The following is a 16,832-nucleotide window of genomic DNA, read 5'->3' on the forward strand; positions in this document are numbered from 1 at the left end:
TTGTGTAACATCTCTGTTGTGCCTCCCCCATGAGAACCCCCCTTCCCTTTAAAATTTTCTAAAATTAGCTTAATTTTTTTTCTCTCTCTTTCTCCCTGCCAACAGCATGTTGGGGAGAGAGGGAGAGAGAGAGGAAGTAAGAGAGGGAGAGGGGGGCATGCACCCCCCAGGTGTGAGGTGGTGGCCCCATCAGACGATCATCTCCACCCCACCCATAAACCACCCCCTCCCCACTACATAAGGGGAGCCCTCCCTCCCCCTCAGGCAGGTCACCTGACACGTAGTGCCCCCCCGCCCCGTGATCTTTAGTGCCCCCCCTCGTGATCTTCAATGCCGCCCCCCTACTCCGCCTCAAATTGCCACCAGGCTACCAGGACACCGCCACCCTCATCATCATCATCAATTTTTGTCTTCCTCCATCTCCTTTCTCAGCATGACCCCTGTCAAAAACAAGAAGAAAAAAAACCCTTTGAAGAAGCTTCCACAAAAAAGCTTCCTAGGGGGTGTTACACCCGCAGACTGTAGAAGGGAACAACTCGCTTGCGAAGGGAGTTCTCTTACGGGAAGGAAGGACTGCCAATTTTTGAGTATATAATTCAGGTGTTAAAAGATACACTTATGCGATAATGTCCTAGTCGCATCGCGCACATAGGTGAAATATATATTGTGATGCTCATGTGGATTGGAAGGTTTGCATTGGGTAACTTACATTGGCAAGAATGAGTTATGTTGTACACAATGCATTTGTGCAATTAAAAAATCCCTTGTGACGACTCTAAATAGGTTGATTCGTAGAAGGATGTTTAATTAAAGAAGAGGTAGTTGCTATGGAGAGGAATAAAAGGGTTATATTTTCGCATAAGAAATTGCACTCTATTTCGCGTGACTTGCATGGGGGAAAGGAAAAGATTATGGTTTTATTTCAATATCATGGTAACTGTACATAGCATAACGTGCATGCATAAGTAAATGTATGAAAAGGAAAAGGGTTATATTTCATTTGATGAAAAGAATATAGGATGCAATACGCATGTAATGATAGTTACATTCAATATGAAAGATAGGGTTGAGGGCTGAAATGATGAACGCGTTGCCTCTTACCCGTTCAACCTCCAATCCTCACTAAGAGAACTAAAGAGGGGCACCACCTAGCCAAAGGGAGGATGGGCTAGGACATCCATTTTCTCAAAGAGAATCAAGAGAACCAAGACACAAATTTACAAGAGAGAACATATGTACTAGACACCATATTGGAATATAAGAGAGAGAGATGAGAGGAGAGGGAGACAAGAGGAGAAGAGGTAGAAGAAGCTTGCCATTATGCTACATGGAATGAGAATATGAGAAGAGAGGGAGATAATAGGAGAAGAGATAAGGAAGCTTGCCATTATGCTACATAATAAAAGAACTCACTCATAGCTTACCTCAAAGAGATGAGGATATTCTAGAGTGCTCTCATGGACTTGTCATTCTCCTTCCTCCTCTTCTTCATTCTCCATGGGCTCTTTATATAGCCTCCATGAGGGATTAGATTAAGCTAATCTTCTTGATTAACATAATCCTAGATGATGTATGGCATCTTTGAAAATATGGAGCATAGTGGATGGGACAAGTCCCCACCTTGGTCATCATGCAAGAAGCCAAGGGTGGTGGTAGACAACATAGAGAAATGGAGCTAGATTACAAGAGGTGGGTGCCCAAAGCACATTATTATAATATATTTATAAGAAGGATAGAGTGGAAAGTTGGTGTAGTGAAAGAGAGAAGAAAATTGCATGTAGCTAGCAGTCTGCGCCTTCGTAACTTCAAATCTGTGAGGAATTTGAAAAAACTTTCTTCTGCAACTTTGTAGACTAGGTCGAAACCGATTGGGCATCGTGAGAATTTTCTTGAAATTCTCTTTTTCTTGGGAGTTATTGAGATTATAAAAAACGGCTTCTAAAAGTTGCTTTGACTTTAGTCCCCCATATGTATATAAATACATATAAGCATGTGACAAAAGGGGTCCATGCTTGTAAGCTTTTGTGCAAGATCCAAATGACACCATGATGTGGATATTGACTTGTGTGCAAGGGTGAGGTGTCCTCTAATGATGGTGATAGATTCCAAATCTTAATGATGCAGACGGGGCCCCTGTGTATTTGGAGGCTAGTCCTTTGAAAATCTATGTATTCACTCAATTCCTAAGTGTAATCCATTTTCATCTTCACTAAGATAACCATCCCTTTTACCCTTTACATTGACATGCCTTCTAAGAACTTGTTCCCCCCATTGGCTAGAGTTATCATAATCGAGAAGCAATGTAGCATACCTAGTGCTTGAAGAGTAAACCCAAAGTGATATGGTAAGCTCTTGATAGGGGCTTTGGCCAAATTTTGTGGTAATAATCCGGGTTGTAAAAAACCCAGATCATTAGCCCTCCCCTTAGGCTAGAGTTATTCATGCCTCTAGCTTGATAATGATGGTCCAATAGAGCAAGGAGGAATGCACCCCCTCATTGGTGGCTCTTCATTGAATGATTGCTCCAAAGTGTTCATATTTCTTTGAAAATAAGGCTTTAGTCGCCATCCATTTACCCTTGTCTTGTGAACCTTCCCATCCATGTCACCTAGCTTATAGCTTCCATTTGGATATCTCCTTATGACCACTTGAACACAAGTTTAGCATCCTTTATGTTATCAAAGCGGTTATCATAGCGTAGCACAAGTGATCCTTCCCTTATGTGTTTGCTAGCCAACTTCTTATTAAAGGTCTTCCTTCTCTCTTCAGCTTGCATGGAATAGTGTTGGACTGCTGCTTCTCTGTCTAACTCCAGCCTCTCTAGATCCAAGATCCTTTCCTCTAACTTCTTATCTTGATTCTTCTCTTGATTGGCTACTAAAACACGCAAACTGGCCAGTTCCACCTCTATAGGAAGCAAAGCCTCTTGGCCATAGATGAGGTGAAATGGAGTATAGCCAAGTGAGGTTCTGAATGAAGTCCTGTAGGCCCAAAGAGCTGCATTCAATTTTTTATCCCAGTGCTTGGGGTGCATGTGTACCTGCTTGGTAATTATCTTACAAATCAGCCCATTCACTTTTTTGACCAAACCATTACACTGTGGATAGTAGGGAGTAGAATGCATGTGCTTGATTTTTAGCCTTTCCATTAGCTCCCCTACTAGGTTTGCCCTAAAACCAGGACCCCGATCAGAGATAATTTCCAAAGGTGTACCAAACCTGCAACAAATATTTTCAAACACAAATTTTCCCACTTCTTGGGCTGTGATCCTACTAGTTGCTGAAGCCTCTGCCCACCTCGTCATGTAGTCCACACCCATTATGATGTATTCCTTGCCAGATTGAGTTCTGGGAGTGGCCCTATTGCATCAATCCGCCATTTCTCAAATGGGCCATATGTAGTTATGGGATTTTGTTCCTCATGCACTAGCTTCCTTGGTTCGGCCTTTTGGCAATTGTCACAAGTGCGGCACCAATGTTGCACATCTCGATGTAGACTAGGCCACACAAAAACGGCTTGGAGAATCTTCCTGCTGGTTATTTCTTGAGCAAAATGTCTCCCACAAACTCCTTCATGGCAGCTCTTAATCACATCTATAATCTCCTTTGCTATTGGCACCCTTCTAAGCACTGCATCCTTTCCGTTGCAATACAACACATCATTTATTAAGCGGTATTTAGTGGCCTTAGTAGCTAGCCACCTTTTCTCACTTTTACTCATATATGTAGGTGCGTCACCTTGTTCAAGAAAATAAAGCACATCTTGTAGTTGAAACTTACCCTGAAACAAGGGAAGCTTTACTATAATGATTCCCACCATTACCTCTTTCAATTTTTCAGCTGCTAGAGCATCTACGTCGCCATTTGTGCGCCTTGGCACAAAATAGATTTGGGGTTTCTGTAGCTTTCTCATGAGATTTTTAGCTTCCCTCATTTTCACTGCTAAGTTATCGTTTTTATAAGCCCAGATTCCTTTCATTTGCTTAACAATTAGCATAGAATCCCCAAAAACATTAAGTCGAGTGACACCATGTGAAAGACACCACCTCAAACCTAAAAGCAAGGCTTAATATTCTGCCTCATTATTAGAATGGACATCCTCCAAGCTAATACCTTCTCCATAAAGTTTGTCACCTTCGGGACTGAACACCAGTAATCCTGCTGCCGCTCTGTCTTTAATACGCTTGTAGGCCCCATCGAAGTAGAGGGCATGGGCATTCTCCACCCGTGGCGACTCCTCAAGAGGAGGTGTCTCCTCTTTTACCTTTCCCTTCTCCTTTTCCTTCTTTTGATGGAATCTATGGGTCAACAAATCAGCTAGGCAAGCTCGAGTAGAATCCTTCACCTTTAAGGTGTAGTCAAACTCTTGGAGTTGTATCACCCACTTAGCGATTCTAGTTGAAACATCCATGTGCTGTAAGGCATAGGGAAAATACTCTTCTGTTGTGATCACTGTGAATGGCCTAGGGAGAAGATAAGGACGAAACTTTCTTACAGCAAACATTAGAGACAAAACCATCACCTCGACCATCTTGTACCCTCGTTTTGATGCTGTCATTACTCTACTAGAAAAGTAAACCGGTCTCATTAGTCCAGTTTTAACATCCTTTTGTATTAGTGCTGCCCCTAGAGCATCTTCCCCAAAACTCGGATTGACAAAAAACTCCTGATCCCAACACGGTTGTAAAATTATAGGAAGGGTGCTAAGAGCCTTCTTCACCTCGTGAAAGCACCTTTCGCTGTCGTCACTCCATAGGAGCTCCTAAGTGGGTTAACTGTTGCAGTGGAAATATTAATTGGGAGAGGATATCGCACCTTCTGAATGAAAGAGGTTAGTTGCTTCACAGAAGATGGTGATGGCACCACCAATAGGGCCTTAACTTTGTTTGGATCTGCTTCAATGCCCCTCTCACTTACGACATGCCCTAACAAAGTTACACTGCTTTGGCCAATGCGACACTTCTCATGGTTTAATTGCCCCCCCATTTGTGCAAGGCGGTTGAAAGCTTCATCCACCTTCCCTAGATGTAGAGCCTTAGAACTATAAATACAAAAGTCATCAATAAAGACCCTAATGGATTTTCCAAAATATGGTTGGAAGACATAATTCATGAATCGTTGGAAGGTAGTTGGGGCATTTGTTAATCCAAATGGCATTACTTTGTAAGCAAAACAACCCCAAGGTGTAAAGAAGGTGGTCTTCTGTTGATCCTCCTTAGCTATTCGGATCTAGAAATAACCTGAATACCCATCACAAACAGTGTATCTATCATGCCCGGCCACCTCGTTAAGTATTTCATCCTGAAAGGGAAGAGGAAAGTGATCTCTCTTTGTTGCAGCATTTAGCGGCTTGTAGTCCACACAAATCCTCCATTTTCCATTCTTCTTGGGTATCACCACCACAGGTGAAACCCACTCTGAATCCCCTATTGGATAGATGAAGCCTGCCTTTAAAAGTCGTTGCACCTCAGTGAATAGAGTGTTTTGTTGAACTTCTCCCAATCGTCGTAGTCGCTGCACTACTGGCCGTGCTCCCTCTTTTAGATTAATGTGATGTTGTACTGCAGTCACACCTGTGATGTGTTCATAATCAAAAATAAAAAGTGCAGAGTGTTTTATCACCACTTCCATGTAGGTTGCCTTCTCCTCAACTGATAGATCCGTAGCCAACATTTTTTCTAACCCCTCCTTCTCGACCTTTGGAAGCTGCTTCGGAATTTCACTACTAGAAGGCCCTTTTAATGTAATCCCCATCACTTCTAGAGAGCTTTCTTCCTCCTCATTAGAAGACTCTCCCTCTGTCATAGATGACCAACCCTCGTTGGAACTCCATTCATCAGCAGTGGTCTCTAACACAAGATCCTCCTGTTGGCCTTCCTTCATGTTGTAGATAGTGCTCTTTCATTTTTTATGCAGCCCCTTTTGTGGCCTTAGCTCTAAAGCCCCTATCTCCCAATCTTGTCTGGCTTTCATTCCCATTAGCCATGGTCGCCCAAGAATGAGCGGATAGCCGTCCCCCTTCACTGGCATCACATACATGTCAAGCTCCAATTGCGCTCCACACACCTTTACCTTGACTTTCTTTAAAACTGCCAACCAATTTACTACTACATTGTTAGTCATTTTGGCCCCAAATTTAGTATTTTCATTTACCTCTAATCCCAAACGATGCATCAACTTTTCTGTCATGACACAAATCTCTGCACCTCCATCCACATATGTCTTTGACACTCTCTGCCCATTGATTTTGGCTTCCACTAGAGGCACAATATCTTTCATCTTTCTAGCCTGGATTGCATTCACATGTCTATTCTTCATGGGTCTAATGCTTACCATCTTTGACCATTGTCACCGCACTGTTGGAGATAGATGTAGTAATTGGGGCCATGAAATTTTTGGCCCTTGATTCCTCACATCAGCAAGCAAATCATAAGCTCTAGTACCTTTACCCTGGGAAAAATCATCTGGCTCAATGTGTCGGCGTGAGCGAGCCCTCCTCTTTTTATTGTTGCATGTCTTTGCAGCCATTGATGACTCTGCCTCCTCTTCCATATTTTCAACCTCCTTTGGTGGTGTAGGCTCCATTCTCTCAATTCTCCGGGATTTCTTCACCGACCTCTGCTACTTTGGCCTTTCCTTTGACATCACTCTCATCTAAACTAATTATCCTAACATCATGATTCTCTGGCGGTTGGACAGGAAAGGGCGGCTCCTCTGCAAGTGGTCGAGGATGCTGGAGAACTTGAACTAGTGGTGGAGGCCTTGGATTCGGTGGAACAAACCTTTCCCTAGGTGGTGTCACTTGTTGTCCCCTCCTTCTTGGTTGGAACCCATTTCCTGGAAAACGCCTAGGATGAGGGCAAAAGTACATACCATGGCAAGTCTCCCCACAATTATAGCGAACATAATCTCTTTCTTGTCTTCTTGGACCTCGATTGCCTTCATTTATGAAGAGAGGGGGCTGCACTTCTTCCACCAAATTTAATGAAAGGCTTTCAAGTTGATTAGTAATGCGTTGTAGGAGCTCTTGCTATGGTATCTCTGGTTCAGGTGGGTCTGCTATTTCTCTAGGCCTTGGCATGGTTGGTAAAACCTGCATGGGCTCAACTCCCTCCTTCAACTAGGCTTGATACTTCAATTTTATATCTTTCTCCCTCGCATAAGTGACTGATTCTTCATAGGATGTGGGAAACTTTCCTTTGACCTTCTCCCTTAGTAGAGGATGGAGTCCGGCTAGAAAACAATCTTTCTTAAGGCAATCAGGTACTTTTTCTACCTCGGCTAAAGAGGTTGTCCATTTATCCCACAATTTTATAAACATGCCTTCATAGGTTTGGTATTCACCTACTACGGTTTGGCGAAGATCTAAGAGTTGTCTCCAAATATCTTCAGGTGGCTCTGTATCTTGGTACTTGTGCATGAATGCGGTCTTGAGATTCTCCCAATTACCCCTTGTAGCCTCCGGGAGAGCTTGATACCACACTCGAGTATCACCTTTTAGAACTAAAGAGAAGGCTCGTACTTTGGTTGCTTCATCATCCCGGCCTGTGACTAGGAAGGCCATTTCTAAGTCATCCAAAAAGTCTAGAGCTTTCTCCCCTTTGTGGCCAAAAAAACTTGGAAATGCCATGTTGCCTTAGTAGAGTATGAAGATGAAAACGTCTAGACTTAAGTTGTATTTTATAAGGGGAAGGATGAATGGGTTCACAGATGCATTGATTTCAGCAAGATGTCTAGGCCCCAGTATGCTTCTAATAATGCATTGGAATCTAAGCTTTGTGCTAGCTACAATATGCACAGTTTACATAGCAAGTGGACCGATAGGTCTATACAACTCGTTCTGATTCATGAGAAACTATTATAATAGAATAAAGACATGTACATTGAAGGATGCATTGTAGTCTAGCATTGGGAAGATTATAGGTTCTGGTGATACAAGAATCTCCCTTAATCTTTCAGCCCCAAAGTACATGACAAGACGCTGCTGGAAGAAAATCTTCCTACTAATGCATACATTAACTCGGATGTTTTGTACAGAGTGGAAGGTGTAGAAATTCGGGCCATTGTTATTATTCATGAGTGGAGACTACTTAAGGGAGTAAAGGGAATGCACTTTCTTGAATTATGAAGGAATTTTCCCAGAGTGTTTCTTTTTGGAACCCACCAACTTTGCTATACGGAGAATTTGCTCACCAGTGATTGTTCTTGTCTTGGTGTGTCCATTCTCGGCAACATATATTTCATAAGGTGTGATGGCCACCTTTTCAACCACACCCAACCTTCAAGCTAACAACAGTTGAAGGTAGTCTCCATACTTTGCACTTCTACAAAACTCCACACCGTTCATGCATAGTTGTCCTCCTTTGATATGGATTAGACTAGAGAGAGAGGGATTTGATGATTTGGAGATGAGGATCTCTCGGAAGGGCCTTCACTTTGTTTGCAAAACACTCACCACAATTATGAGAACCTAGCAATTGATGGCAACATATCTTTTTCCTTTGTGAGATAATGGAATTTCTAAAGTGAACACCTTTTACTCGCATGCGTGCCGTCATCCGATAGGCATACTTTCTTTCTTGAGCCTCTTTAGGAGACCATTTTGGGAGTCGTGGACTTCAACCAGTTTAAAAAATAGTTGGTGAAGGCATTGAGGAAGAGCCACTTGGGGAACTTGTTATAGAGGATGCACCACCATGTGTTGTATCATTCCACATAAGGAGGTAGAGAATTGTGGTTGAGAATATCCTCAGTGGGGGCACCAAAAATGAGGGCTGAAATGATGAATAGGTTGCCTCTTACCCATCCAACCTCCAATCCTCACTAAGAGAACTAAAGAGGGGCACCACCTAGCCAAAGGGAGGATGGGCTAGGACATCCATTTTCTCAAAGAGAATCAAGAGAACCAAGACACAGATTTACAAGAGAGAACATATGTACTAGACACCATATTGGAATATAAGAGAGAGAGATGAGAGGAGAGGGAGACAAGAGGAGAAGAGGTAGAAGAAGCTTGTCATTATGCTACATAGAATGAGAAGATGAGAAGAGAGGGAGATAATAGGAGAAGAGGTAAGGAAGCTTGCCATTATGCTACATAATAAAAGAACTCACTCATAGCTTACCTCAAAGAGATGAGGATATTCTAGAGTGCTCTCATGGACTTGTCATTCTCCTTCCTCCTCTTCTTCATTCTCCATGGGCTCTTTATATAGCCTCCATGAGAGATTAGATTAAGCTAATCTTCTTGATTAACATAATCCTAGATGATGTATGGCATCTTTGAAAATATGGAGCATAGTGGATGGGACAAGTCCCCACCTTGGTCATCATGTAAGAAGCCAAGGGTGGTGGTAGACAACATAGAGAAATGGAGCTAGATTACAAGAGGTGGGTACCCAAAGCACATTATTATAATATATTTATAAGAAGGACAGAGTGGAAAGTTGGTGTGGTGAAAGAGAGAAGAAAATTGCATGTAGCCAGCAGTCTGCGCCTTCATATCTTCAAATCCGTGAGGAATTTGAAAAAACTTTCTTCTGCAACTTTGTAGATCAGGTCCAAACCGATTGGGCATAGCGAGAATTTTCTTGAAATTCGCTTTTTCTTGGGAGTTATTGAGATTATAAAAAATGGCTTCTAAAAGCTGCTTTGACTTTAGTCCCCCATATGTATATAAATACATATAAGCATGTGACAAAAGGGGTCCATGCTTGTAAGCTTTTGTACAAGATCCAAATGACACCATGATGTGGATATTGACTTGTGTGCAAGGGTGAGGTGTCCTCTAATGATGGTGATAGATTCCAAATCTTAGTGATGCAGACGGGGCCCATGTGTAGTTGGAGACTAGTCCTTTGAAAAATCTATGCATTCACTCAACTCCTAAGTGTAATCCATTTTCATCTTCACTAAGATAACCATCCCTTTTACCCTTTACATTGACATGCCTTCTAAGAACTTGTTTCCCCCATTGGCTACAGTTATCATAATCGAGAAGCAATGTAGTATACCTAGTGCTTGAAGAGTAAACCCAAAGTGATATGGTAAGCTCTTGATAGGAGCTTTGGCCAAATTTTGTGGTAATAATCCGGGTTGTAAAAAACCCGGATCAGGGTAAGTTAAGTTAAAATGTTTCTTAGTATTGCGCTTGTAGAGTTAATCCAATGTTCTCAAACTTAGATCGTCCTATGTTGCAAGTAAGAGAGGGTACCAGGCTTTAGGATATGTATACTAATAATATCGATCGACAAAGGGATGTAACTCCTTAGGACAGGCACTGCTACCTATCTTGAGCAACTAGTCTGCAAAGTCAGATGCTATTGCAACTAAACCATAATATGCTACTACTACATCTTAGGCCAAGGAAGACAAGATCTAATTACAAGTTAGAAGTCGAGTTGTCGCCCTACTACAACTCTCTCTCTTGTGGACCAATTTGTCAAACTTAGAGAAATTGCCAATTTCCAAGAAGCAATTTGACCAACCAAGGATGATGGGGTTTTCCAAGATCTATTTTGATTATAGTACAAGGAAACCTAAGGTAATGATAATTGGGGTCGGTAGGGTATAAACCCTAACCCAAAGAAAAAGGGTAAATAAGAAACTTAGCTTGCCAAGCCCTTGGAATCTTGCCAAGTTGCAAACGATCCAGGATCTAATGCTGGGAGTATTGAGGAAAAAGGAATCACACCTTAGCAGTTGGTCCTACAAACGACCACAGAAATGAACGTTATTGTACACTTAGATACATTGTTTGAACTTCTTTGCTCAAGGAACTAATTCAAGGCCAAACACTTAATGCTTCAGGTTAATAGCATGGAGGGAGAGGCGGGTTCAGTTACCTCCGACTGCGTGCCTAGCCCTATCCATGGGGGTTGTTAGCCGCACTGGGTACATGGATCAAACCAGCTGCGCGAGAGGTTTTTTTGTTGGTGCTGCTTGGAGTATGAGGACGCTTGGGTGCCAAGGGAGGCTCTGGCTATAAATTCCTTGCCTTCGGATCCCGCACAAGAGACAAACATGACTCGAGATGGGATTTGGAGGCATGTGTACTAGTCTACGGACAAAACTTGGAGCAGCAATCTTGTTGATTGTTGGGATAGCCTTCGGGCATGACACTTGATGTATTCCAAGACTATGATAAATAAATGTCAAATATTTAGAAAAGAAACTTGCTTGACATTGTTTTTTTTATGTGAGTACCTAAGTTACGTGAAGGAACCTGTGTTTAAATTAATTAATTAAGGAAGCTGCTTTTGCATGTCAATCATAATGTGGTAGGTAATTAGATAACTAAGCAACCCAAGAAAAGTGCGGTTGGACATGACCTGGGTCCATCCTACAGAAGGGTGGTCCCGGTTAGCTGGGAACTTTTTTGAAAAGACATGATAACAAGACTGTGAAGACCTAGAGTTAGCAGAGTTAGAATCTTGATTTATGCTATTTTAGGGGAGTAGAATGGGACTATGCCTTATGGGTAGAAAGGTTGAGCTTCGCATCCCTTTCGTTTCCCATTCTCCATGAACCAAGTGTAGCATAAATCCGCTTCGACTCTGTTGTTCCTAAGCAAAGTTTCATGTCAAGCTCGACGCTAGCTACTTCCTAGAGACTTGGGTGATAGGAAAGAAACCATGACTTCAGGTTGGTCCCAAGTGGGAACGGTCAGATACTTCCGCTTTGGGGAAGACTCGGGAAGACCTAGATTGCAAACCCTGTGACATTCCTTGTGAGTACCAGGTGGCGCTTTCTAGACACTCTTCCCAATGTATAAGGGAACTTAATGGAGGAAAATAAAGGGAATAAGGGGGTAAACAAAGGAGGGTGAGTAGAATAGAGCAATGTTTTCTGTTGCAAACATTTCTTTACTCACTTATGGATGCTGCATTGCAGAGTCACGAAGCATGGAGCAAGTTCTTGGTGTTCGAGGTCATGTTCATGACTGTAATGCATGCTTCAAATTATCATCAGAGGCTTGGCATGATGAATATTCTAGACCGCATCTATAATCATTTGCCCCTGTATGTGGAGCAGAGATGGACGGGAGACTCAGGAATATACTACATAGCAAACCACCGTCTCGCGTACCTTCAAACCAACTTGAAGAGAATCAAGTAGATGGAGGATTTAAAGATCGTGAAGCTGTTCATCTTTGTTGAAGCTTGCGTAAACGCAAATTTGCACATTAGCAGTCCGCAAGTCAAGCATAACAAGTATGCCTATGAAGAAGTGAGCAGGGTGATCTTTGTTGAGACAGAATCAAAGTATTAGGGTGCTATGAGAAGAATGTGTATCAAAGAAAGGGATACCCCAAGCTTCCTATGACTTACCATTTCATGAAAATCCATAACTCCACTCCATATTATTATTCCATCCCTGTAGCTGATTGTAACACAATCCTATTTTACCCAAACTGATGTATTAATTAGCATGTCCTACTTATCCAAAATAAATGTACTCAAAGGGTTTTGCCCTCATGAATAAATAAGACTTTTTACAATTGTCTATCTTGATCATAAATGTTAACTAAGGTGTTAAGTGATTAAATCACTTAGCTAAAAAGTTGTGCTATTCATATTAACGTAATATGAGAATGTATGATAAGATGTTAACATAAAGAATTTTACTGTTCAGGCACAACCCCAAGCGCAAGTTCCAAATCCGACTCCTGCACTAAGTCCAGCTGTGGCTCAAGAGAGGAAATTCCTTCTCAAACAAATTAAGCCACCCGAGTTTTATGGCAAGGGAAGGATTGTTCAAGCCAACACCGAGATATGGATTGAGTCCATGGAGGACTATTTTGAGGTAGCAGGAACTGCACCTGCTAACCAAGCCATGCTCCCCAAACTTAAGCTTACAGGCGAAGTGAGACTTTGGTGAAAATAGTGGTGCAGAGACCAATCGATCTCAGAGGGGACAGTCACTTGGGATAAGCTTAAGGAAGCTGTGTGAGGGAGGTATCTGCCACCTGCCTATCGCACACAAAAGATGAATGAATTGTATGACTTGAAGCAGCTAGGATTATCCCTTGAAGCATATTATTCGAAGTTGGTTTCACTCCTAAAGTATGCACCCCCAATGGATATGACACAGCAGGTGTCAAAATTCTGTATTGGGTTGAATCCACCCATAAACACTCGATTGGAATCAATGCGCTCAATGGACCTACAAGATGCACTCATTCAAGCTGCTCCAATAATACAGGAGGTGCACACTAAACCAAGGAATAACAGGATTTGGCCTTACAAGGATCAAAATAAGGGCATATCTAAGGCTTAGACCAAGAGAGTATAGGGTCTGAATCAAGGCTAAAGAAAGAAAGCTAAAGTCAATGCTGTCGACAATTTTGTTCCAACACAAAGCAATGATCCTAACCCACGTTGCTTCCATTGCAATGAGCCCGGGTACTTCAAGAGGGAGTGTCCCAAGCTTGGCAGAGGGCATTGCCAGGGGCAATTCCAAGGTCAAAATAGAGCCGCTCATGGCCAAGGAACCACCGTTATGGCCAGAGGGAGAACCTCCACTATTTCCAACAAGGATATGGAGAATGAAGAAGATCCATCCATGGATACTGACATTGAGAGGGCGACGATTCACGCCACTCTTCACAAGAAGGGTCCAAATTGCCAATTCTCGGGGATTCAAACTCCATCAGAATATCAAGGTAAAAGCTTCAAAACCTTGATTGACTGTGGCAGTACACATTCCTTCATCTCACCAATCTGCGCAAAGAGATAAGGGATAGCCACAATAGATGCACCTACTTTACTTGTGGAATTAGCAAATGGTCGTGAGGTCACTTGTACTAGGCAAACTGCTAAGGTGAGATTCCTACTGGGCGGGAAGCCAACTTCTGTGAGATTCAGGGTAATGAACCTAGGTGTCCGTGAATGTTTACTCGGAATGGATTGGCTAATACCCAATGATGCCCACATCCACTGTGGGAAGGGTAAAGTCTCCTTCCGCAATTCTGAAGGGGAACTAGTCATGACTCAAGGTGAGGCTGGTAAGCCAAAAGTTAAGTTGGCAAAAGCAACATGGATAATAAAAGGTGTTCGAAAGGGTCTACCTGTCTATTTGATTAAACTGAATAAGCTAGATTAGAATCAAGAATCTGGAGAATAACCTTCATGGTTAAAGGAATACACAGACATATTTCTTGAAGATCTGACGGAACTTCCTCCCCAAAGGGAAGTCAACTATGAAATCAAACTTGTGCCAGGAGCTGCACCGGTCGCAAAGAGGCCATATAAGATGTCCATCCCGGAAGCTATCGAGCTGAAAGAGCAACTCAAGCAACTATTAGATCAAAGCTATATCTATCCTAGCACTTCTCCATGGGGAGCTCCAATGTTGTTCCAAAAGAAGAAAGATGGAACGCTTCGCCTATGCATTGACTATAGAGGGTTGAATCAAGCAACCATAAAAAATAAATACCCCATTCCAAGGATAGACGAATTACTTGACCATATTCAAGGGGCAAAGATCTTCTCAAAGATAGATCTTAGATTTGGATATTATCAGATAAGGATCAAAGAAGAATATATTCCAAAGGCTGCATTCAATACAAGATATGGGCACTTCAAATTCTTAGTGATGTCATTCGGGTTGACGAATGCTCCTGTTACCTTTAACAGGTTAATGCAGGATATCTTTAGGCCCTATCTTAATGACTTTGTACTCGTATTTTTTGGCGATACCCTAGTCTACTCAAAACAGGGAAAGGACCATGAACTCCAGCTTCTCATTGTTCTTGAAACAATGAGAGCACACAAGCTTTATGCTAAGAAGAAGTGCGCATTTTTCAAGCAACAGATTGAATATCTAGGATTCATTGTATCAGCAGAAGGAATTTCAGTAGATCCAGCTAAGGTTAGAGACATTCTGGAATGGCCAACACCAACTTCTGTCAAAGAAATACGTAGTTTTCTTGGGTTGATAGGGTGGTACAAAATTTTGATCAAAGATTATGCTTTGATTACAACACCTCTGATTGATCTACTAAAGAAGCAAGTAGCAATTGTATGGTCACCTACTGAACAAACCATCTTTGATGCACTAAAGCAAAGCTTAGTATCAACACACATCCTAAAACTTCCTGATCTTACTAAGGAGTTTGAAGTGGTAAGTGATGCTAGCACACTTGCTTTAGGATGTTAATGCAAGAAGGTCATCCCGTAGCATATTCTTCAAGAAAATTGAAGAGCCATGAAAGGAATTATGCTACCCATGACCTGGAGCTATTGGCTGTCATCCATGCTCTCAAACTTTGGAGACATTACTTGCTAGGTAACAAATTTTCCTTAGTAACAGACCACAAGAGTCTTAAATGGATTTTCACCTAGAATGAGCTCAATATGAGGCAACATCGATGGATCGAAGTGCTGGAAGAATATGATTTTGAAATCAAATATTGTGATGCTCATGTGCATTGTAAGGTTTGCATTGGGTAACTTACATTGGCAAGATTGAGTTATATTGTACACAATGCATTTGTGCAATAAAAAAATCCCTTGTGACAACTGTAAATAGGTTGATTCGTAGAAGCATGTTTAATTAAAGTATAGGTAGTTGCTATGGAGAGGAATAAAAGGGTTATATTTTCGCATAAGCAACTACACTCTATTTCGCATGACTTGCATGGGAAAGGAAAAGATTATGTTTTTATTTCAATATCATTGTAACTATACATAGCATAACTTGCATGCATAAGCAACTTGCATGCATAAGTAAAATGTATTAAAAGGAAAAAGGTTATATTTCATTTTATGAAAAGCATATAGGATGCAATACGCATGTAATGATAGTTACATTCAATATGAAAAATAGGGTAAGTTAAGTTAAAATGTTGCTTAGTATTGTGCTTGCAGAGTTAATCCAACGTTCTCATACTTAGATCATCCTATGTTGCAAGTAAGAGAGGGTACCAGGACTTAGGACACGTATACTGGTAATATCGACAGACAAAGGGATGTAACTCCTCAGGATAGGCATTGCTACCTATCTCAAGCAACTAGTCTGCAAGGTCAGATGCTATTGCAACTAAACCATAAGATACTACTACTACATCTTAGGCCAAGGAAGGTGAGATCTAATTACAAGTTAGAAGTCGAGTTGTCTCCCTACTACAACTCTTTCTCTTGGGGACCAATTTGTCAAAATTAGAGAAATTGTGAATTGCCAAGAAGCAAATTGACCAACCAAGGAGGACGGGTTTGTCCAAGATCTATTTTGATTATAGTACAAGGAGACCTAAGGTAATGATAATTGGGGTCAGTAGGGTATAAACCCTAACCCAAAGGAAAAGGGTAAACAAGCAACCTGGCTTGCCAAGCCCTTGGAATCTCTCCAAGTCGTGAACGATCTAGGATCGAATGCTGGGAGTATTTAGGCAAAAGGAAACATACCTTAGCAGTTGGTTACGGACGACCATAGAAATGAACGTGATTGTACACTTAGGTACATTGTTTGAACTTCTTTGCTCAAGGAACTAATTCAAGGCCAAATACTTAATGCTTTAGGTTAATAGTCTGGAGGGAGAGGCAGTTTCAGTTACCTTCGACTACCTGCTTGGCTCTATCCAAGTGGGTTGTTAGCCGCACTGGGCACATGGACTGAACCCACCGCGAGAGGTCTTTCCATGGGTACTGCTAGGAGTGGGAGGATGCTTGGGTGCTAAGGGAGGCTCTAGCTATAAATTACTTGCCTCCGGATCCTGCACAAGAGGCCGACGTGACTCGAGATGGGATCTCAAGGCCCGTGTACTAGTCTACGGGCAAAACTTGGAGCAGCAATCCTATTGATTGCTGGGATAGCCTTTGGGCAATGACACTT

Source organism: Lygodium microphyllum, chromosome 11, assembly GCF_053477565.2.
Source record: "Lygodium microphyllum isolate KBCC chromosome 11, Lygodium_microphyllum_v1.1.10, whole genome shotgun sequence".
Lineage (NCBI taxonomy): Eukaryota > Viridiplantae > Streptophyta > Polypodiopsida > Schizaeales > Lygodiaceae > Lygodium > Lygodium microphyllum.